Source organism: Myotis brandtii, unplaced genomic scaffold (genome assembly GCF_000412655.1).
Source record: "Myotis brandtii unplaced genomic scaffold, ASM41265v1 scaffold165, whole genome shotgun sequence".
In the NCBI taxonomy this organism is placed as follows: Eukaryota; Metazoa; Chordata; class Mammalia; order Chiroptera; family Vespertilionidae; genus Myotis; species Myotis brandtii.
Window position 1 is genome coordinate 5,321,801 of NW_005356042.1, and position 24,800 is coordinate 5,346,600.

The 24,800-nt window shown below is 46.2% G+C and overlaps 1 long non-coding RNA gene across 1 annotated transcript in view; it reads right to left on the reverse strand.

Moving 5' to 3' along the window:
- Positions 1–4,097: 4,097 nt before the first annotated feature.
- Positions 4,098–24,800, reverse strand: part of LOC102245979 — a 30,422-nt gene continuing 9,719 nt past the window's right edge. Inside the window, exon 3 of the long non-coding RNA XR_313367.2 lies at positions 4,098–5,103. This is a non-coding gene — a long non-coding RNA (uncharacterized LOC102245979). The remainder of the gene's footprint in view (positions 5,104–24,800) is intronic.

The following is a 24,800-nucleotide window of genomic DNA, read 5'->3' on the forward strand; positions in this document are numbered from 1 at the left end:
CCCTTCTGGTGACCCGGGCACTGAAGAGCTCAGAGGAGCGGACTTGGAGCTGTTGCTGTGCTGGCAAGGGTGGTGTCCATTTCATGTCTCAGTCGGGCCGGGCGAGCTCTGGCAGCGCAGGAGGATCTGGATCTAGTCTCGCTGGCTCCCTCGGTGCAGACAGCAGTTCTGAGGATGCTCTAAAGATGCCCTTTCTAACCGGTCCTCTTATTTACTTGTTTGTTTGTGTTAATAACAATGTTTCTAGCAAACGGCTCACATTCCCAAACCAAGAGTTGAAGAGGCAGATTTTGTCACTTTAAAATCAAACCAATTGAACACCTTTGCTCTCTAATGAGTGAATTCCCTGGGACTCCGGAAGGGCTCCTTGGCCCATGTCGCGCGCATGGCATTAGGAGCAGGAGGTTGCTCTGATGCATGGTGGGCAGGACTGAGTGGGGCAGCCCCTTTGGAGGGCCATGAAATGACAGCACTGAGATGCAAGTCCCTCTGTGCAGCGGTTCCACCTCTTAGGGTCCCTTCTGACCAGTACCTGGGCATGTGTGTGCCAATGCACTTTTCACAGGCGTGCAAGGGGCGATGCTCCACACAGCTCTGTTTGCTATAGCGAAGACCAAGAACAGCCTGATGTCTGTGGGAGGGAGGAGTGGATAAACGCAGCCTGGCACTCAGAGACCACCAACCAGCACATAGTCAGACAAACAGAAGAGGAGGATCTGTGAGTGATGCAGGGCTCTCTCTGAGATAAATTAAGGAAAAAGGGCAAGGTGCATGAATGTTCTCACTTATGTAAGAAGAAATGTGTAATGTATGACGAACACACATATATATGCATATAGGTATGGGGATATATGTACATACACACATACATATGTGGATAGGGGAGGATTTCTGAAAATACACATAGGAAACTGATGACTTTGCTTAGCTTTGAAAAAGACAGTCTTTTTACAAAAAAAAAGATTTGGGGTGGAAGGAGACTTACTTTTCATTGCATACTTTTCTGTAGCATTTGGGTTTCATTTATTTGCATAAATTATTTTTTCAGTTAAAAATAGATTAATGGAAGCATGGAGAAAAGTAAGGGAGAAAGCAGAAAGGAGGCAGGAGGAAGGGAGGAAGCTGGGCAGGGAAGCGAAAAATTAATTTCTTCTAATTCTCACACCTCTAGAGCTTACTTTCTGGCTATGTGGCTGGAAGGTCAGAGGTCACTGGCCCTGGTGTATTTTCCATCAGAGGCCCAGCAAATGCAAACCAGGTATGGGAGTGGTTTTCTCTGATCCTGCATCAGCTCCAGGGCTGCTGGGCAATGTTTCCTGAGAGGCAAAGGGCAACCTGTGAATCTGTTCCCCCGACTGAGAGGACGCCGGGGCTTTGGATTCTCCGAGAAGCTGGATGAACCAAAAGCAACTCCCTGGGGGCAGCCGCATTTGCCCTCAGCCCAAATGCAGTCCACCTCGCTGGCCAGTTGAGAAAAGGGCAGGGAAAATGAATGAAAAGGACTTGGAAAGTGTGTTTTTCCCATTTCTGAAATGAATACAGATCTCTCGTGCAACTGGGCCTCAGGAGCCGGTGTACTCGCTGCCCGTGGCGGCGGTGCTAATAGTGAAGAGGGGAGCTGTTCATCAGCTATGGTTTCACTCAGATGGGTGGGAATGACCTTGATGTAGAGGCTGTGAGGTCTGGGGGATATAAGTGGGTCTCGGGGTGTTTTCTCACTCTTGACTCCAGCAAGACACACCAGCATGTTTTGAAAATGCAGATATTAGGCTCCTCCACCAGGGAGGCTGACCCAGTAACGCTGGGATGGGTTCAGGAAGCTGCCACGAGTGACCGACCCGCAGGCTAGGACAGCGAGGCACGTGCACCCTGAGACATATACAAGATGATCCATTGGAACTGCAGGAGAAACTATTATAATTTCAACTTCAATTAATCTCCTCCTCTTAAAGTTTCTCTTTTATGTTTGACTATGTGCAGAAAATGGTAGTAACAGACTACAGATATATGCTTTGTAAGTGAGATTAGTAACAATAGCTAGTCCTTATACTGCCTACACGGCACAGCCCTGCTCCAAGCCTCTTACAGCTATTCATTCATTTGCTCCTCACAGCTCTATGAGATGTTATTATCCCTGTGATGGACTGAATTGTGTTCGCCCACCAAATGCATATGTTGAAGCCCTAACCCCCAATATGGCTGAATTGGCAGTAATGAAATAATATAGAAATGAGGTCCTAGAGGGTTATTGTCCTTCAGAGGAAACATAAGACAGCTTGTTCTCTCTGCCCTCCACGTAAAGACATGGCGGGAAGGAAATAAACTACAAGCCAGAAAGAGGGCTTTCCCCAGACACCCATCAGCCAGGAACTTGATCTTGGATTTACAGCCTCCAGAACTGAGACAATCAATGCCTGTTGTTTAAACCACCCAGGCGGTGCCAGTTTGTTATGGCAGCCACAGGAAACGAACACCCACATCCTGCAGGTGAGGAAACGAAGGTGTGGAGAGGCTAAGAAGTCTGGCCATGGCAGTGCAGCCAGGAGGTGGGGGCTGGTAATTTGGTCTGGAGCCCAGGCTTTAATTACATATACTGGGGCAGTTTAAAACACACACACACACACACACACACACACACACACAAAAACAAGCTCATATTGGAATATGTTCAAAAAAAGTTTGGAAACTACCAGATTAAAAAGAAAGTATGAGAGTCTGTGGTAGACGGAATAACACCCGCGGGATGTCCAGGGCCTGGTCCCTGGGACCTGGGACTACTTACCTTACCAAGTAATTTGCTGCCTTTGGCAAAAGACACTTTGCAGACATGATCAGTTAAGGGCGCTGGGATTGAGGGGATTACCCTTCGTCACCCAGCCACGCCCTGATGCAATCCTAAATGTCCTGATAAGAGGGAGGCAGGCAGCCCGAGCGGAGAGATGCCACCCTGCTGGCTTTACAGGTGGATGAAGGGGCCACAAACCAAGGAATGTGGCGTCTCTAGAAACCGGAAAAGCAAGAGAATGAATTCACCTCTAGAACCTCCAGAAGAAACACAGTCCTGCAGGCTATTTTGGACTGCTGGCCTCCAGAGCTTTAAGATAATACATTTATGTTGTTTTAAGTAACTAAGTGTGTGGTAATATGTTAAAATAGTAGGAAACTATCCAGAGGGGGAAAAAAACCTGAAGATTTGGGGGGATCGTCAAGGGGATGATATGGTTGGGGAGAAAGTGATTCCCAATTTAGTGCTGAAATAAGCTGCCGGTGTACCTGCACCTCTGCAATGTGACTTGGCAAATCTGCAGAGCGCTTTGGCCACTAGAACACGGGGGAAGTGATGATGTGTGACTTGTGACCTCAGTCTCAAGAGACATTGCGGTCCCACTCTCACCTTCTCAGAACAGTGTGAAGATGCCCGATGTGTCTATGGAGAATGAAGCCACTTGGAGCAGAGGATAGCCATGGACGTTGTGCCAATAGCCAGTACTGCCCACCAGGTATGTGGGAGGGCCATCTTTAACTACAAGATGCCCAATGAACCACAAGATGATGTGAGTGGTCCTAGGTGTGACAGTGGAAGTACTGCCAGCTGACCCGCCCAAACTGCCCTGCCTGAAGTAGCTCGAGGATGGTAGAACCAGGTCCCACCCTATCAGGAGTGAGGGAGGGGTGACACCTCACAGGTTATCCTCCACCTCTTCTCCCCTCATTACTGTCCTCACCTCCTACCAGTTTCAATAACAACAGTAGCAGTAAACTTCCATTCAATCTGTTAATCCTCATGACAATCCTTTGAGGTAGTCATATAATCCCCATTTTACAGATGAGGAAACCGAGGCCGAGAAATTAATGGGCCAAGATCACACAGTAGGTGAGCGGAGGGAGTGGACTCGAACTCAGATTTATCCAACACTGGAGCCATTCTCATCGTGGCTTTTGCTAACCTGGTCCCTTCACTCATTCATGCAAAATAAGTTTACTGAGGGTTTTACTCCCAATGCTTGGAAGGGACCAGCTTGAAAAAATGAACAAAAGTGAGTCCCTTTGTGAATAGCTATTCAAATAAAGAATCACCAACCATGATGGTTCCTGGGCTTTATGATTGTGTCAGTGATGAATTTGGGGTGAATGTGAGAGTGGCCATTTGTTCCAAGTATAAATTAGGATTGTGTTCAGCTGTAACAGAAAACCTACCCCCATGGCTTACCAGCTAAGGGTTTCATTTCACATAAGAAGTCTGAAGAGTCCAGGGTTGTTCAGCAACTGCATGGCGTTGTCTGTGCAGCTCTGCTGTGTGTCTTTCGTGTGCGGCTTCCCCCTGCTGTGGGGTTTCTGACCACAGGGTGAGAAGGGCTTGGCTGCAGTTGAGCTGGTTTGGATCCAATGCTCACCCCTGGCCCAAGCCCTGTGGCTAGACAGATGATGGTTACAGTTGGCCAACCCAGGTCATGGGCTTCCCCTATGGGAAGGGGATTGGTTTGCTATCAAGCAAATGGGGAGGTTAGGAGCGGGGATAGAAAGAGTGGACCAGATTACCCAAAGTGGCTGCAACAATATCTCCCACCCCACATGCTCCTCTTACAGAGGGACTTTACCACTGCTCCCAAAAGAAGTGAGATCTAGATTTCCTTCCCTTGAGTGGGAGTGGGCTTGTGACAATGGTCAAAGTGACTCTATGTGACAACCGAGGACAGATCATAAAAGGTGATGTATCTTCCATCTGGTTCTGTTAGGATGTTCACTCCTGGCAGCCAGCCACCATGGAGAAGTCACATGTGGGTGTCTGAACTGAGGTCCGCCAGACCTGAGAGTGAGAAAAACTTCAGCTGAGCCCGGCTCACAGCACGAGTCACCCTCAGGCTTTGAGCTGCCCCAGCTGAATCCACATAGAGCAGAGATGAGCGGCCTGCCAACCCCTGCTCAAATCAGATTGGTCGCCATAATATTTTTTTTTCTTCTTGTAGCCACTAGGTTTGGGGTAGTTTGTTAGGCAGCAGCGGATAATTAGAATAAGAGGTGATGAGTGCAGGAGACAAGACAGGCACTATTCCATCATATCCTTTCTTCTGGGGAGGTGAGAGGGAGTCAGGCAAGAGAAACCTGGAAAAAGAAAGGTACAGAAGTTCCTGACTTGCCAGCATCAGAGCAAGGTCATTGGATGTGTGTGTGTCTGTTTCTTTCAAACATGAAAGCATCTAACCAATCATTTGGTTGCATAGTAGCTGGATTAAAAGAGACCCAGAGACAGTATTGCCAGGACGGAAAGAGAGTGAAGCGATAAATTTATAAGGCATTTGCCGGAATAGCCTTGTTCCCCACCCTCCATGCCTCCTCTCCAACCAGGTGGAACTGCAGTTATGCCTGGCCTGAGACCCACCCACATTCCTGTACCAATTCTGGTCGTGGGCAGAACCCCAGGGTCAAGTGGCTCTGTGATGAGTTCTATCAGCAATTTTCAACCTTTTTCATCTCATGGCACACGTAAACTAATTACTAAAATTTTGTGGCACACCAAAAAATACATCCTATTTTTTGCTAATCTGAGAAAAAAATAGGTATAATTTTGATTCATTCACACTGGATGGCTATCATTGTGTTGGCTGTTGTCATTTTTTTTTAATTTGACAATCTAAGGGAAAAGAGGTCAGTCCCCCTGACTAGACAGACAGGTATTGCACGTTTTAAAAAATGGGGAACATTGGTTGAAAACTGCTGGGTTCTGTTCTTGCTGACAGTACTCTGTGCCTCTTGTCTAAGTCATGATCCTTGCTGCTTTGTTCATTTCCCTGGCTCTTTTTTTAAAAAATATATATTTTATTGATTTTTTTACAGAGAGGAAGGGAGAGGGATAGAGAGTTAGAAACATCGATGAGAGAGAAACATCAATCAGCTGCCTCCTGCACACCTCCTACTGGGGATGTGCCCGCAACCAAGGTACATGCCCTTGACCGGAATCGAACCCGGGACCCTTCAGTCCGCAGGCAGACGCTCTATCCACTGAGCCACACCGGTTAGGGCTCCCCTGGCTCTTTGATTTGAGTTGTTAATTATGGACATGACCTTGTTAAAAATTTTTTTGCCATGTCTAATTTTTTTCTGTAGATGCAAGTTTTAATGTAGTCACATCATCTGAGAATAATGATAGTTTTGTTTCTTCCTTTCCAAACCTTACAACTTTTATTACTTTTCTTATTTCCCTAGTCTGGTAGCTCCCCCCGTAAAATGATGAACAGAAGCAAAGATAGAGTTAACCTTGTCTTGTTCCTGATTTTAAAGACTGCTTTGAATGTGCATCATTAAGAATGACGTTAACTGTAGCATTTTGACAGATATACTTTATCATATTAAGAAAGTTTAATTTTGTTCTCAAGTTGCCAAGAAATTTTATTACGAAAGAAAGTTGATTTTAGCATTATTCTTTTTTATATATCAAAAATTGAGTTTGCTACTATTGTGTGTAAAATTTTTGTGTCTATTTTCATGGGTGACTTTGACCTATAATTTTCCATTCTTATACTATTCTCTTCAGGTTTGATATCATGATAATACTGGCCTTATAAAACAAGTTTGGAAATATTTCTTCTTTTTGTATTCCTTGGAAGAGTTCATATAAGACTAGAATGATAGACTTTTACATGTTTGGTAGAAATCATCTGGGTCTGGTATGCTCATTGTAGGAAGATTTTAAACTATGTTTAATTTCTTAATTGGTTATAGGACTATTCAGACTTTCTATTCTTTTTTGAGTCAGTTTTGTCAATTATGTTTTTTCTAGGAATCTTTCCATTTTCCTGCCACTCTCTGAATTGGAAGAATACTTCCCTGGCCACCCTTAGAGTATATTCTTGCCTTCTAAATGTTAAGCTGATCTCTCAGAATTTACCTTCTAATCTCTTTGGAACCCCAGTGTCCACCCCTCTTTTTGTGTTGGCATCTGTATCAGAATGATTTGGGCTGCAAGTAGTAGAACAGTTAACTAAAAATGGCTCAAACAACAAAGTAGTTTTACTAATGCAAGTGGGAAGTCCAGAGGCAGGCAGTTCCAGGGCTTGTTCAGGGCATAATGATACCACTGAGGACCCAAACTCTTTCTATGCCCCATCCTCAGCATGTTTCTCTGATTCTTAGGTCTATCTCCACTTGGTTATATGATAGCTGTTGTATTTCCAGCAGACTTCCTCCAGGTCCTGTTGCCAACAGTGGGGCATTGAGGGAGACTGGCACAGTGAGGACGTGGAACTTCTAGACTCTACAGTGGGTGTCAGGCCCTGCAGCCAGGAGTGGGAGAGGCTGGTGGGCAGAAAACCACTTCTGCTCTAGCACATTTGGGCTTAACCCTGGCCTTGTCTCATCAGACCCTCTCCTGATGTCTGTGTCCTGTTGCTACTCAGGCCAGCTTAACAGAAAGTACTAGAACCTGTGGTGTGCTGGTTAGTGTTTAACAACTGGCTCTCAGGGTGGGGGAAGCCCTCATTGGAAGGTTTGCTGATTTTCAGGGTGCAAATGCTCCTACTGTGTTGATTTCTAGCTGCCAATGTGACACACTGAATGCAGAGTTGGGAAGAGCTGCGCACAGCTGGTCCTCAGGTGCACAGCCAGCTCCAGGGCGCCCCTCACTACAGCCCAGCTAGATTCTGTAAATTTGAGCAGAGCAGAGGGGCATGCCCTACTCTGGCCAGAGGGTAATAATCAGGCATTAAAGAGGTTGGCTTGAGACAAATGTTGAATACATACTGTATGATAATCACGTATGAGCACAGTCTTGATTCCTCCTAATCATCCATTTCCCCGATGAGGAAACTGAGATTCAGAGAGGTTAAGGCACACAGTGACTGATATGGAATCAGATCCAAACCCAGGCCCATCTTATTCATGTCCTTTCACCCAAACAAAGGAGCAGATTCAGAACAGAGTCAGCTAGTTCTCAATCAACACCCACAACGTGCCCGGGGCTAGTGCCCTGAAAGTGGAGTATTATTCATAACAGCAAAATGTGAGAACAACAAATATCCATCAGCTGATGAATGGATAGATAAATGTTGTATCTCAAACAATAAAATATTATTCAGCCATAAAAGGGGATGAAGTCCTGACACATGCTACGATGTGGATGAAACTAAGAAAACTACGCTGAGTGAAAGTAGTCACAAAGACAGGGCATTGTGTGTTTCCATTTACATGGAATGCCCAGAATGGGCAAATGAACAGGAACAGAAAGTGGTTCCAGGAGCTGAAGGGAGGAGGGAATGAGGAGTGACCACTAATGGATATGGGGCTTCTTTCTGGGGTGATGAAAACTTTCTGGAATTTGATAGCAATGTTGGTTGCCCAACTGTGTGAATACCCTAAAAACCACGAATTGTAAAACAAATTAAAAATGTGGAGGATTAATTGAAAAGGGGTTTTCTTTGCCCCACCCTCCCCCAGGCTGTGGCTTTCTATAAACTTATGATCACTGAGCAAGACTTTCCATGTCTCGTAGGTACCTGTGCTAAGTTAGCATGTTATATGCATCTTTCTCACTAATGATTCTCAACCACCCTATAATTGGGAAATATTATTAACCCTGTTTACAGATGAGGAAACTGAGACTCAGAGAGCAATTAATCAGTTGGCTCAAAAGCACCCGGCCAGTTGGCGGCAGAGCCAGGACTTGGACCCAGGCCCATCTGACTGCAAAGTATGTGTTCTGAACACTCCACTGTCAAAGTGAGGTCCAGATCATTGGCAGAGTCCTCTTTCCTCCTCCCAGGACTCCAGAGTTCAGGTGACTCAGCAGCTCACAAGGTTACTTAGCTTAGAAGCTTCTGTTTTCCAACCCCCACTGTCCCTCAGCAAGAAAGACTGAGTGCCGGCAGGGTCTCTATTGCCAAAAAGAAGCCCTATACTAAGGTAACAGGGTCCCCTGGATGTGCTTGCATCCCCCATCCCCACCCCAATGGTGGGTGTGTGACACAGGGTAGGGATGCAAGCACTTCCCATCTCTCAGCCTCATTTTGCTTAAAAAATCAGTAGTCTTCGGCAGGGGTGGTGCTGCCTCTTAGAGGGTATTCTGGAAGTTTGCAGGGGTTCAATGACTGCAGCAGTCTCCCAAATGAAGAATTCCCTAAAGCCTTCCACTTTCCAATGTCCCACCAGACCTTCATGTAAATGGAAATCCTCCTATAATTTATGGGTCTAGACCAGTGATGGCGAACCTTTTGAAAAACCCTAACTTAACTCTGGTGCCGTGTCACATATAGAAATTTTTTGATATTTGCAACCAAAGTAAAACAAAGACTTATATTTTTGATATTTATTTTATATATTTAAATGCCATTTAACAAAGAAAAATCAACCCAAAAAATGAGTTCGCGTGTCACCTCTGACACGCATGTCATAGGTTCGCCATCACTGGTCTAGACTCTAGCTCCACCTTCTGTCTTTGCACAGCTGTACTATACATCAGATATTCTAGGAGTACAACTCCCACATGATCAAGGAGAGAGCATCACTTCTTCTGTTTGGAACTTTATTAAGAATTGTTCACCATTTTGGAAAATCTCATCACCAGCAGTGGTGCCTTCATGGTATTCAAGCCTCCATGTGTCACACATGTGTCACCATGATGCTCCCTCTGGGTACAAGCGTCTGACCACTTCATCATGGCGTCTTCTATGGTCAGACTCAAACATTTATTTTGAAATCCATATTGTTTTACTGTAAGTGATTTTTATTTTTTATGTTATAGTTAGGGCATTACGCTTGCTTTTTGCCATTGGTGTGTAGGTAGGATGTGTTTGGTCTAAGTTTCATTTCAGAATATGAAAAAAAAAGCATTACAAAATATTTCTCAATAGAAAAAAGAAGTTGTTAGGGCTAACGGCCATGGATCCACTGAGCTACATGATTTCTTCAAATCCCTGACAGCTTTTAAATAATTAAAACTGACCTCAGAAAACTTTTTCCATAATTCTAATAAAATCAAGTGCACAACACCTTTTACATAATTCCCAAAGCAATGCTGCACCGCAGTGGCCCCTGTGCTGATTTCAAGTAAGTGACCCTATGGACTCTTAAGAAGCTTCCTTCTGTCCCCTGGTGGGAAAACTACCTCGTGAGGTATCACTGTAGATGAAATCTCTATATTGTCTTTGAAAAAAATCTCTCCATGTCTTTTGTCCATTTTCTAATAAAAAGATTAAAAATTTTGCCTGTTAAAAAAGAAAAACTACCTTGTTTGTAACACTCACTCACAACACACTTGACTTGTTTACTTTCTTTCTTTTTTTTTTAAAATATATTTTATTGATTTTTTACAGAGAGGGAGGGAGAGGGATAGAGAGTTAGAAACATCGATGAGAGAGAAACATTGATCAGCTGCCTCCTGCACACCTCCCACTGGGGATGTGCCCGCAACCAAGGTACATGCCCTTGACCGGAATCGAACCTGGGACCTTTCAGTCCGCAGGCCGACGCTCTATCCACTGAGCCAAACCGGCCAGGGCTTGTTTACTTTCTTTTCACCTCAAAAAGGATAACAGCCAATACCTCAAACTCAAAATCTTTTTTATGCCATCTTTGTGCCTTGACAAGTTCGGTGCTTAACTAGAATGTTTTATTAAAGGAAAAAACTGAAACACGAATAAGTAGAATCCCAGGGGTCTTTGGTAACAAATTTTGATGTGCTTGAGTGAGTCCATCCATGTGACATTCCTTTCTATTAATTATTCCTCCCAGCTTATCGTCCCCTCATCTCCCCTCTGGTTTGTCATACTTTAACGCAGCCGCAGAACATTTGGGTGCCGCCTTTCCCATCTGCGTGGAATAGAACACGCACAGAGGTTGGTGTCAGGGATGCTGTGCAGAACTGGCAGATGTGCCACGGAATGAAAACAAACAAGAATGAGGAGGTGAGGAGCAGAATCAACCAAGGCCAGACAGGAAATAGACTGCAGTAAAGGATGCTTTGAGTTGAATAGTGCCCCCCGCCCCTGACACCCATGAATATTCACATCCACCCAAAACCTCAATGTGACCTTACTAGGAAGCAGGGTCTTTACAGGTGTATAGTGAGGCTATGAGGAGGTCACATGGGATTAGGGTGGGCCCTCTGCTTATGAACAGAGGACAAGACACGGGAGACACAGAGGGGAAGGCCAGGTGACAACAGAGGCAGAGTGATGGGTCTATAAACCTAAGACCACCAAAGACTGCCAAGAGCCACCAGGAGCTGGAAGAGGCAAAAGGAACCCTCCCCTAGAGCCGTTAAAGCAGGGGTGGGGAACCTTCTTTCTGCCAAGGGACATTTGGATATTTATAACATCATTTGTGGGCCATACAAAATTATCAACTTAAAAATTAGCCTGCTATATTTGGTCAAACATTTAATTAACTCACCCCTAATGTCTTGGCAAGGCCAGACCAAATGTTTTCGTGGGACTTATAGGACCTGAGGGTTGAAAGTTCCCCAACCCTGAAAGCATGGACCTCACTCTCTTGCAGCCCAATCCCTGCCTTGCTTTCTCCCACCTTCATATAGTCTTCCTTATAGTCCTTTCTTAATTTTAAATCATAGAAGAAGCTGAAAAACTTATTCTCTGGAACATTTGTGACCCTGATCCCTAGCAATTATCACCAATTTTGGCTCAAAGAAACTTATAATAAAAATTCTCTACAGATTTGGATGTTCTTATGTGGACAGTACTAAGTGATAATTTGATATTTGATGGGTGGTGTTGAATTTTTGGCAAAAAATAATGTTGTTATTGTTTGTTTTTAACAGAATTGATACAGTGGAACTAATTTGAGACAGTTATGATTCTAGCAAAAATCTCAATTTAATTAGTGCTTTTAGTATGAAGTAAACATAATATTGATACTAATATCTACCTTTATTGAATGTTTACTATGTACTTGGCACTATGCTAATGATTTCAGCATCATTTGACAAAATCCATTTAGTATCTGAAAGTGGGTATTGTTTCAATTTGCAGATGAAGAAAATGAAGCTTAGAGAAGACAAATTGCTTGATCAGGATTTCAGAAAGAATTCAGGACAGAACCCTAATTTGAATGTAAGCTTATTTGACTCTAATCTATATGACTACGAGTCCTCCTAAATTCTTCTATGCTCTTTTCCCCCACATTCAATCCATTGGCAAGTATCCAAGAGAGTCCCAAATCCAAGACATTTCCCAGTTCCCATTTTGGTCCTAGCTACCATCACGTCTTATCTGAACTAGGTAGTAACATCCTCCTGGTCTACTTATGCTTACTCTTGCCCTTTACCTTGCACTATATTCCTTACCCACTTTCAGAATCTTAGAAAAACAAAACAAAACAAATCAGACATATCCCCATGGCACCTTCTGCTTAATGTCTTCAAGTGGCTTCTTATTGAGTTTAGAATAAAATCCAAGGCCCTTGTGATGGTTCATGTAATCTAGCCCCAGTCTTCCTCTCAGACCTCATGTCATATTAACTGGCTCTTACCTAAAATTCCCCAATTACATAGGAGAAAGTAACAGGATTTCTGAAGGGCTTTGAAGACCTGCTTGTTTCTCAGACCCTCCAACTTTGCTCTTATCTTAGGACATTGTATTTGCTGTGCCCTCTGCTTGCAAAGTCCTTCCTCTGGAAGACTTCATGGCTGGATCTTACTAATCATTTAGATGTCCAGAGACTTTCAGGTCTCCTGTAAGGGAATCCAAAGTCTCCATTACTTCCCGTCATGTTACTTTGTGTGTGTGTGTGTGTGTGTGTGTGTGTGTGTGTATGTGTGTGTTCTCATCTCCCTGATACCGCTTTTTGAAATCATCTTATTTGTTTACTATTTCCCCACATAATAATAAAAATAAAAGTTTCAGGATGGTAGAGATTTTTGCCATACAAAATTATCAACTTAAAAATTAGCCTGCTATATTTGGTCAAACATTTAATTAACTCACCCCTAATGTCTTGGCAGGGCCAGACCAAGTGATTTCTTGGGCCTTATACGGCCCTCGGGCCAGATGTTCCCCCACCCCTGCTTAGAGGGAGCCTGTCCTTGCCAACACCTTGATTTCAGACTCCTGGCCTCTGGGACTGGGAGAGAATAGATTTCTATTGTTTTAAACTCCATAGTTTGTGGACATTTGTTATGGCAGCCACAGGGCATTCACACAGGGCTTAGGATGGAAAACTGAGAAGGTAAATGTTAGGAGCTGAATGCTTGTGTTTCCCCCCTCCCCTCCCCCTGCAAATTCACATCTTGAAACCCTACCCTGTCCTGCTGATACCAGGAGGTGGAGCCTTGGGAGGTGATTAGAATTAGGTGAGGACATAAGGTGGAGCCCCTCTTGATGAGATCAGTGCCCTTCTGAGGGTCAGGGGGGAGCTTTCTGCCTCACTCTGCTCTCAGCCAGGTGAGTCCACAACCCAGAAGTGGGTTCCCACCAGAATCTGACCATGCTGCACCCTGATTTTGGGCTTCCAACTGCCAGAACTAAATTCCTGCTGTTTATAAGCGCCCCTCCCCCCCCCCCCCCCAACCTGCCACTCCCATCATGGTATTTGTTATAGTAGTCCAAGCCAACTAAGACAGTAAGTGAGCTGGTCCCTTCCCTTCCCACCTAATCCCCATCCCCTCCAGCCAGCCATCAATTGCCAAATTGATTTTACAAACCTGAGGGGTGTGGGGGAAGGAGGAAGCACCTGTCTGCCTCTTGCTGCTGACAGGTAGGGGGTTTATAAAGTCACCGAGTCTCAGGTATTATCTTAGCCGCAGCTGAATGAACTACTTCCTTCTCGAGACACTTGGTGGTAGCAATAATGACTGGTATTTATTGAGTTATTACCGATATCCTAGAACTATTCAGGTGAATAGAATGTAATCATTCTATTGATAATTCCATTAATAGAATATGTATATTCCATATTTTATCTTCAAAACAATTGTATTCCATTGAATATTGGATACCATTGTAAGATATAAGATACACCATTATGTTATGTACTATTAAGAATGAAAAAAAAACCTGTCAATTCAACTTGTCAGGACTTGTAAACACAGCTCAATTTTAGAGATGTTAACATGTGAATCTTATAATCAATGAAATATGGTATTATCATCACCCCTGTGCTATAGATAAGAAAATTGAGGCTAAGGTCACACAGCTATTAAATGGTAGGGCCAAGATTAAACCCCATGAAAGTTTGATTCTGGGGCTTGAACCCTTTTTTTAAAAAAATATTTTTATTGTTGAAATTATTACAGATGTCCCCTTTGGTTGTTTTTTTCTCCCACTGACCCCCTCCACCTCCCACTCGCCCCTCCCAGGCCTTCACCACATTATTGTCTGTGTCCATGGGATACGCATATATGCCCCAAATTCCCCAGTTAATCTCTCCACCCCTCGCATCCCTGCCTTCCCTCTGAAATTTGTCAGTCTGTTCCATACTTCTATATTGGGCCTGAGCTCTTCTTAATCAGTGTACGCACTGACTCTCATTAGGGGATACTGCCATTCCTTCTTTCTTTAACATTACAACCCTGTGTTTCTCAGCCTCCCTTGCAGCTAGATGTGGTCATGTGACTAAGTTCTGGCCAATGCAATGTAAGCAGAAGAGATAAGTGAAAATTGTGGGCCTTGTAGAAAGGATGTCCAACATTTCCTATTCCCTATTTGTCCGGGCTGGAATGTAGACATTCTGGCAGAAACTGGAACAGCCATCTTAAGGTGGAGACCACATATTGGAATTGGCAGAACAACAAGAGAAATATAAGAGCACCTAGAGTTGCCGTGTTGGCCTGCATTGCTTAATATTGAGCAATTGGGAAGGAAAACAATAAAATTCTCTCTTGTGTAAGCCACTGTTGTTTTGGACTTTGTTATTGCAGCCAAGATATAATCTTAATTAATACACAACATTATGTGCCTTGAGGGCTCAGTCTCTCCCTCCAAGAGCTGCAAGCTCATTAAATGAGAATGCATATGAAATACCCAATGCAATGCTAAGCACAGTGCCGGCCCTAGGTAAATGTTAGCTCCTCACACAAATTCGGGTAACTCAGGCATTAGTTGCTTGCATATCTTTTTTTTTTTTTTTGTAATATATTTTATTGATTCTCCACAGGGAGGAAGGGAGAGAGATAGAGAGTTAGAAACATCGATGAGAGAGAAACATCGATCAGCTGCCTCCCGCACATCTCCCACTGGGGATATGCCCGCAACCAAGGCACACGCCCCTGACCAGAACCGAACCCGGGACCCCCCAGTCCGCAGGTCGACGCTCTATCCACTGAGCCAAACCGGTTTCGGCTACATATCTTTTTTTATAAAATATGTGTTTATTGATTTGAGAGAAGGGTGGGGGAGAGAAAAGGAGAGAGAGAGAGAGAGAGAGAGAGAGAGAGAGAGAGAGAGAGAGAAACATAAAACAAAGAGAGAAACATGGATCCCCATCTCCCACACACTCCCTACGGGGATCAAGCTTACAACCTAAGTATATGTTCTGACCGGGAATCGAACCAGTGACCTGTCTGTGCACAGGATGATGCTGAAACAACCGAGCCACACTGGCCAGGGCAAACAGCCCATTTTTAAGGGCAAAAGATTTGAACAGACACTTCACAAAAGAAGATATACAAATGCTCAGTAAAGCACTTGAAAAGATGCTCAACACTATTCATCATTGGGAAATGCAAATTAAAACCACAATGAGTCACCCCTTAACACCCATGGAAATGGCTGAACTTTAAAAGGATGACAGCACCGACTTAAAGAGAATATGGAACAAATGGGAATGTAAAGTGAACGAACGTGAAGCCATTTTGGAAATAGTTCGGCACTTTCTTATAAAGTTAACTACACACTGAAATCCATCCTTCCTATCATTTTAGACCAAGAGAAATAAAGCCCATATCCACACAAAGGCTTGTGTGCATGAATGCTCAGAGCAGCTTTGTTCACAACAGCAGGTGTGTGTACGGAAATGGCTGTACACCTACACGATGGAATAGCACCACTCAGCACGACAGAGAATGAACTACCCAACATTATGGCAGGGGAAAGGAGTCAGACACCAGGGCTCGTGGCATGATTTCATTTATGTGAAACTCTACAAAGGAGGCACGGAATCTACAGGAGAAAGCAGGGCAGTGGTTGCCGAGGCCAGGTGGAGGGCTGGCCACAGGGAATTCCAGGGGTGACAGAAGGCTCTACCCCTGGATTATGGTGGTGTTTACCAGGATGGACACACCTGTCAAAACCCACCAAGCACACACTCCTTCTCCATGGGACCCTCCCCCAGGGATCTGTGGAAACAGACTTTCCTGCACCTCTCTGCCCCCTTTCTCAGCCTGCTGTGCTGGTGAGGTCCTGCCCCAGGCCACCCAGCTGGAAGGGGTGGGGGAGGTTTGCTCTCTCCCTTCCACCTCCATGCAGGGGTTCAGTGCGGTGGAAAGGGGTGGGGTGGGGCCAGGGGCAGAGGAGGGAGGATTTCAGGGCAAGTAAGAATCAGGTCACTCACGCTAAGGTGCAAAGGATGAAGGCAAGGGGCTGAGACACAGCCAAGGTCGCCAGGGCCGCTGCAGCCCGGCTACTTGGAGGAAGGAATGGACAGGAAGTGCCACGATCAGGGCTATGCAGGAGGAAGCTTTGAGAGAGCCAGGAGGCGAGGGAAGAGCCTGGAACTCCACTCCGATGTCCTGCTTTGCTAACGAGTAGAAAGGCGCAGGGGTGGGGCACTGCAGCAGATATGATATGCTGGGTCACCGAAGGGCCACCTGAGACTCAGGTTCCAAAACTGCACACAGGGCTGCTGGTAGACACCAGAGATTCAGAAATTCTTAGAATACAGACCCCAATGTTGAGCCCACAGATACAAGAACCCCTTACCTAGGTGCCCACCAGCCAGGCAACCTTCTGGGGACAGCGGAGTCCAGATACATCCCAACAGGTGAGGCATGAGGCCAGGATGGGCCAATGGAGAGCTAGGGAAGGAGTGTCTAGCCAACATGGAAGAACCCCAGCCCAGGTATCAGGAGGGCTCCCCGTCCCGGCTCTGAGCCCCACACATCCATCACAAGGAGAAGCACAGAGCTGGCCTCGGCACAGGCTCTTTCAGGCAGCTTCCATCCCCACAGAAGCTCAGCCCCAAGCTGGGGCTCCCCTCGGTGTCCCTGAAGTGGGCGAGGTGGCAGAGCCAGGGGGGCCTCCTCACACTGCTCTCAGGGAAACCCCGAGCCTGCCAGGGGAGCACCTGGGGCACAGAGAGAGAGAGACTAAGAGAGTGTGGTTCCCACTGCCACTGCTACTGCCACTGCCACCCCCAAGTTAAAGGTCTAGACCAGTGATGGCAAACCTTTTGAGCTCGGCGTGTCAGCATTTTGAAAAACCCTAACTTAACTCTGGTGCCGTGTCACATATAGAAATTGATATTTGCAACCATAGTAAAACAAAGATTTATATTTTTGATATTTATTTTATATATTTAAATGCCATTTAAGAAAGAAAAATCAACCAAAAAAATGAGTTCACGTGTCACCTCTGACACGCGTGTCATAGGTTCGCCATCACTGGTCTAGGGAGAGGAGGCCGGCAGAGTTTCCCTAAACCCGGACGGACTCCACGCACACGTCTCTCTGCAGCATGGACATTAATCCGAGGTCACCCCACCTCTGCTCCAGGAGAGCAAGGGATGTACCACCCATGGATACCACCCCGCCCAGGCCTGGAGCACCTCCTGCACAGCATGGGGTCAGGCACTTTCAACACACTAGTTAGTACTTCCCACCGTGACGCCAATCTGTGCGGCGGAGCCCAGGATCTCCACACCATAAGTGAAGTCACTCGGACCCCGGAAAGTTTAAGGAACTGCCCCAGAGGGGCTCCAGTTTCTCCTGTGGCCTAACTCCAAAGCCCACACAAAGCCTGGGCAAGTCACTTCCCTGTGGGCCTTATTTCCTGGGTGGAAAATGGAGATAATTCTAGTGCTGACCAACAGGCTGCAAGAATGAAAACAACTCCACGTGTAGGTAAAACAGGAAAAGCCCTTCCAGTGGCCTTCGGAGGCTGTCACTTCTAGAAGCCATCCCTGACTCTTAGCACCCTAACCCGGCCTCATCCACCAGCACCCAAGTGGGGCCTAGAGAGACCTCTGCCCTGGCCTCTGTGTGCTCCCAGATATGGGGTTCCCTGAGGACATCCCCACCTGGGCCCTGCCTCTCCCTCTCAACTTGGTCTTATCTTCCTCTTTTCCTCTTTCTCAGCTCAGCTTAGCCACCCCTCAGGTGTCCTCTCTCCCGGGGGCCTGGCCATCTCTCTCCCCAAGGCTGACCTCTCTCCCAAGGGCCCAGCCTCTTCTCTCCCCGGGACCTGGCCTCCTCTCTCTGCTTGCATATCTTGACATTCTTCTTTCTCCAAATCATACCCAGGTATGATAGGAAAAACATCATGAATCTCATTTTTCTGGTTTCCTTTTCCCAACTCCCCATAACCTATACCTTAACAAAGAAAACATTTTCTTGACAAGCAGAGCAATTCACAAATAAACTGTGGACTTGCCTTTTTATCCTAGAATGGTTCCTCCTTCGTGTAATAGACACATCCCCCTTTTCCTTACTGAGCCAACGCTGGACCTGCTCTGGCAAACGCTCTAGTTCCTGGACAGATTGCCTATCTTTGCTCCCACCTTCACCAGGCCAGAGCATGACTCACGATCCAGCCTAACCAGCCAGAGTTCTCCATCCTTCTGGCCAAAAAGATTGGTTTAGAAATGAGACATCGCCTAAGCTGAATCAATCTGCATCTTTCCTAAGAATCAATATACTATTTCCAAGGACTTGTGTCCCAAAAGAGAACAAGCCAGGCAGAAGCTGTGTGTCTTTCAAGACACTTGAAGGTTAAATAATGTCACTTCCACCATTTCTATTGGTTGAGACCATTACAAAGAACATTCAAGATCAAAAGAAGCCTAGAGCCACCATCATTCTTATTCAGATGATGGAGGATATACAAATAAGCCAACAGCCCAGTTGGGTGGCTCAGTGGTTGAGCATTGGCCTATGAACCAGGAGGTCATGGTTCGATTCCCAGTCAGGGCACATACCAGATTTCAGGCTTGATCCCCAGTGTGGGGAGTGCAGAAGGCTGCTGATCAATGATGCTTCCTCATCATTGATGTTTCTAACTCTCTCTCCCTCTCTTTTCCCCTCTAAAATCAATAAAAATATTTAAAAAAATAAGCCAATACAATGAGGAGAACAGAGCAAAGAGAAGGAGAGACATCATTTGAGCCCCTGGGTCCAGTTGTACCTGAAGCTAGACTCACCTACAGATTTTCCTTTTTAGTTAGTGAACCAATAAATATTATTTTAAATTGGGAGATTCAAGTTAAATTTCTGTCATTTGCAGCAAAAAGAGTCCTGAACAACAGACCACAAGCTCTCCCAGATGCTTGGCTGAGCCAGGACTCCAGCGGTTAGCAGCACAAAGCACTAGGTGTTGCTTTGAAATGACACGTTTCCCTCTGCTCCTGGCTAACCAGAATCCCTCGGCCAAAATCCTCAATGTGAATTTGTCACCCTCTCTAGAGGCAAGAACTGATGACAGTCGGTGCTTTGTTCAGCTTGCTTTTAAGCAGCCAAAATGTTCACTTGTGCCCTGAGTGCAATACAGGGTAGCATCTGGAAGCGCTATAAAAATTATGCCAATCAAGGTGATAGGCAGCTCAAGAGAGAGCAACCCTGGGGCCTGGAACATTCCTCAGGCTGGGTACTGGAGGGAGCTGCCAGGCCTGGAGGGAGAATACCAGCCATCATAGCTGGTCTCTATTGTGTGCCAAACGTCGGTGTTCGCACGCCTTACCCCTTCAAGGGAGGTCTTCTCTCCATGTCACAAAGGAGGAAACAGAGACGGAGAGCAGCTATGCAACGTGCTCAAGTCCACAACCAGGAAGTTGTGAAGCCAGACACGTGGCTTTCCGACTGCAGAGCCCATATTCTTTCTTGCCAAGCTGGTGGGGCTGGGCGGGACACAGGGAAGGGTGTTCCCAGTGCAGTGCGTGAGGAGGGAGGGACAGGAGAGTTGCCTGGTGTGGCCAGAGCGAGGAGGGGAGGGACTTGTCACGGGAGCAGGCTCTGAAGAGGTGGGCTTGCTGGTGGTCGGAAAGGCAGAGCCTGGCATCCCACCTTCTTCCGTGCCGTTGGTGTAAGTGGAGGCCCTGCTGCTCTGAGCACAGTTTCGGCTGCTGGTTAGTGGCTGTGCAACGGCTCTGCTTGCCAGCCTCTTTGGCTCTTGGCTGGGTAGACAGAAATGAGTCACACCCCGGTCCTGCCTGAGCCCCCTTCTTCTGCCTGGGGCATAGGCTGACCTAATTCTATGTAAGCAATGTGTGGCCAGAGGGTTCAGGATCTGGGAGGGGAAAGGGCAGCACTTGAGATGATCCTCCTGTAAGGGCCTCCTCCCCTTGCGGAGGACCCTGGAGGCTTTGGATTTCTTTGAGGACCTGGACCCAGCCCACTGCACCACGTCAGAGGTCTGAGATCCGGGCTGGCTGTGGCTCCAATGAGCACATGACCCTGGGCAAGTGCCCTCCCCCTCTGGCTTTCAGTTGCTCAATGTGTAAAAGGGAGCAGATTAGTCCCAGCCACATCCACCCTTCCCTGCACCCACTCCATAACCCCTCACCCCTGCCCCCACCCTCCACCGCTTGTTAATCCTCCCTCCCAGATCCTAGAAGGCTGTGATGCTCCCGTCTGTCCTGTAATCTGTTACCCATCTTTTTTTTTTTTTTCCTATTCTGAAAACCAACTCATCTCTTTCCAGTAGCCCCTCTCCTCCGGCTCCAAGACGGTCAGCAAAAGCCAATTTCCATTGTTTTCAACCCCCAAACCCCAGCTGAAAGAGCGACTGGGCTGGGCACCACACCCTGCCCCTTCTGGCCCACCCTACAGAGCTGCCAACCTTCCGAAGGGCACCTGTGTCCTGCCGCCCAGTCTCCAGAGCCAGGCAGGAGAGATCCAAGGCTGGGGAGGAACTCAACATGGGAAGTACGGCAGAGAAGCAACTTTATAGTCTGGGTGGGAGCTTTCCAGAAGCAGGGCGCGGCCTCAAATGTCAGAGCTGCTGGAGAAGGCGAGGCAGGATGTGATTAATGTCAGCTGTGGGTGTGACAGCCCACCAGCCTGAGGTCTCATTGTTACAGCAGCACAAACGCAGCTCCCCCACCCCCTGCCCACCCAGCTTGGCTCTGTGTTGAGTCTCCTCTTCTCCCTTCAAGTATACAAATCCACAGTGCCAGGCACTTAAAAATAGCATCCAACCCAAAATGTAGGCATGAGACGCAACTCCAGAAATGGAGAAAGCTCTCTTGCCTCAGAGCACGTGGGCTCATGAGTGGTCTGTGCCGGCGCTGACAAGGGCCGTTCTCCAGTACCTTCTACTTGCCCGGGGGGTGGAAGCCCTCATAGTAAGCAACCAGCCTAAAGCTGGATTCACCATTCAAAATGGCAGGTGCACTGGGCATTGCCTCTGCCCATCCAGGGCTGCTCTGCACGACATCCCCCTTCCTTGCCAACGGGAGCCCTGGCATGAGATTGTAGGGAGGAAGGAGAGACTGGCCAAAGTACTTATCTCCTACCTTCCTCCCAACAAGGTCAGCACAGGCTAGCTGTGACCTTGACCTCTCCCCCCAGCCTCCATCCTGCTTTGTCAGTGACTCACCTGATTGTTCTTCCTGCCATATGTTTTCTTTTAAAGCACTGTTAATAATAGTGAAAAACTGGTAGGAGCTAAAATGCGCAAAAATAGAGGTCAATTAAGGGACTTATAGAGAAGGCACCTAAGAATACTACACGTTCCTTTTAAGAAGCATCTTTCAGAATGAGATGCCACGCTTCTTTCGATCTGAGACATCATCATTCATTACGTGTCTCACACATTTCATAACTCCCTTTTTCAGGGGGGAGAGAGAGAAGAAACGGCTGGCACGTTTCTTTTGACACTGATCCTGAAACGCATGCTAATTTCAGAAACATCCAAGTGTGGGGAAATATGCAATATGGTAAAATGTAAGGATTTGGAGAAAATGTTCTCGATATGTTTTTAAGTTTTAAAAAAACTGGGTTAAGAAACATCCTGCCTGGTATTAAGAAGAACCATTGTGTATACATATGTGAGCTGTACTCATTCAACCACGAGCCGAGTATGAAATACACACGCGTAGAAACACAGCTGGACGGAAACCTAACCAGAGTCTAGCCGTATGTATCTCCAGGGCATGGGGTTATGAGTGCTTCTGGTTTCCTGTGAATTTTTCTGTAGTTTCTAATTCTCTGATTTCATAATCAGATGACTGAAATGACAACAGCTTCCACTTACGCTCTTTCCACGGGTCAGCACTGACCGGTGCTGAACGCTTTATAACGATGATCCCATTCGGCTCTCACAACTACCCTTGCAGTTTGTGGTACAAATGCTTATTATTGCCATTTTGCGGATTAAAAAACTGAGGCTCAGAAAGACTGAGTAATTTTCCCAAGGTCACACAACTATTAAGTGGGGGAGCCGAGATTCAAACCCGGGTCAATCTGATTCCAGAACAGAGGCCCTTCACATCATGTTACAGACCCACACTCACACTCACCTCGCTGCTTTACGCGAGAGGGCATCTGAGGACCATGCCACCTCTTTGCTGGCCAGGAAGGAGGCCGAGATGCTGATCACAGGGGGCCCCTCGTGTTGCTACCTAAAGGCTGAGATCTGGAGTTGAGGACCCCAGTCTCTTGGGTCCTGAGCCACCACTGTGTTTTGTGACATAAAATAACCACGATTGGGCTGAGAAAGCTGATACTGCCAGGCCGGTTGACTCAGCCTTCTCGAAGGCATTGTGGGCTGAGGCAGGACAAAAAAAAAAAAGGATATTCCCGCAGCGCCATGCTTTGGCAAGACCTTGCACCCACTTTTGTGGTTTCTTCTTGTTCTGCTGAAAGGAGCTGTGCCACTTGCTCAAGAGATAAACATTCCTAACATCATTTCTTCTCAGCGGGGCGACCAAGGGAGCAGTTGGGAGCCCTCCAAACAGGAGGGGGAGAATGTGATTTTCTGGAACTCAGCTGAAAATCTTTCCTCTAGGAGACCCCAAGAAACCATTCCAAACAAACAAAAAGGCTGCTGGGGAAACTGGTCACCAGGAACCCAGAGAGGCCTGTGCAGTCCCTGGGAGGAGGATGGAGTCAGCAAATGCTAACATGGACTCTGTGTGTCCATGACAACAACCCAAGGTGGGGCAGTTCTGTCCCATGGTCTAGGAACCCTGAGGCTCAGAGAGATGAAGTGACAGTCTCACAGCCGGAACATAGCCTGAGCTCAGAATGATGCTTTCTCAAGTCTTTTCAATATAGAAAGACCCCTTTAAGAATATGGGGAAAGGGTGCTGGGTGGCGTTGCTCAGTAGTAAGAGTATGGGCCATGCACGGAAGGCTCCCAGGTTTGATTCCAGTCAAGGGCATGTACCTGGGTTGCAGGTTTCATCCCCAGCCAGGTTGGGGCGAGTATAGGAGGCAACCAGTCAGTATCTCTTTTTCACATCAATGTTCCTCTCTCTATCTCTCTATCTCGCTCTTGCTCTCCCCCGCCCCTTTCTTCCCTGCCTTCCACTCTCTCTAAAAAGCTATGGGGGGAAAATATCCCCCAGTGAGCATTAAAAAAAGAAAAAATATATGGTGAAATGTACAAACCCTGTTTTAAAAAAAATGGGCATAGGCATTTACATGCAAATGTTGTGCATAAACTCAGCCAAGCTCTCCTTGAAGCCTTTGATAAGAATCCCCAGCAACTGTCCAAACACATTCACCTCCACCCTCCATCTCTGCAGCCAGGTACAGTTTCCAGGTGAAGGGGAAGGAGGGATGTTGGTCTCCACTTCCTACCAAAGCCTTGAAGGAGAGAATGACCCAGAACTGTTTCTTCTCAGTAGATGAATTGTACACTTATGACCAGAAATCTATGTGTGGCTGGGGAGCCAGAGCTGTCCCCACGACGTTCTGGCTGTTAGAACCTCTTTCCCTTCCACCCAATCCTCACTCTGTTGAGAAGTAAGGATGATATGGAGAGGGGAAGGGACTCCTCTGTCCAATTGTAAAAAATTAAAACTCTGCCAAACACCTTTGCTATAGAAGAGTTTCTCTGCACCAACAAAAATGTCTACAACTTTATGATTTGCTTATAGTCATCTCCCTAGGTAGTTCTTGATTACATAAAACAAAGCTAAAATGTTTTATAAATTGTTTAATTTGGTGTTTTTGTTTTGACAGCTAGTAGACATTAATTATTTAGGGCAGCAATCTCCCAAGGTTTTTTGTATTTTTTTATCATGAATTCCACCAGACAAAAACTTTACAGCATGTACCCACAATGTATGTGTATTTTATTTTATTTTTTAATTTTTTATCCTTACCCGAGGATATGTTTATTGATTTGAGAGACAGAGAGAGAGAGAGAGAGAGAGAGAGAGAGAAACATCGATGTGAGAGAGAAACATGGATCAGTTGCTTCCTGTATGCACCCAACCAGGGATTGAACCCGCAACATTTTTGGTGATGGGACACTCCAACCAACTGAGCCATCCAGCCAGGGCTATATGTGCATTTTAAAATTTATAAATTGTACACATGCATTACTCTTCTTATATTTTATGCACAATAAAAGCCCATCCTATATAATAAAGATGTAATATGCAAATTGACCATCACGCCCTTGCACAAGATGGCCACCCTCATATCGTCACAAGATGGCCATCAGGGAAGGGCAGTTAGGGGAGACCAGGCCAGCAGG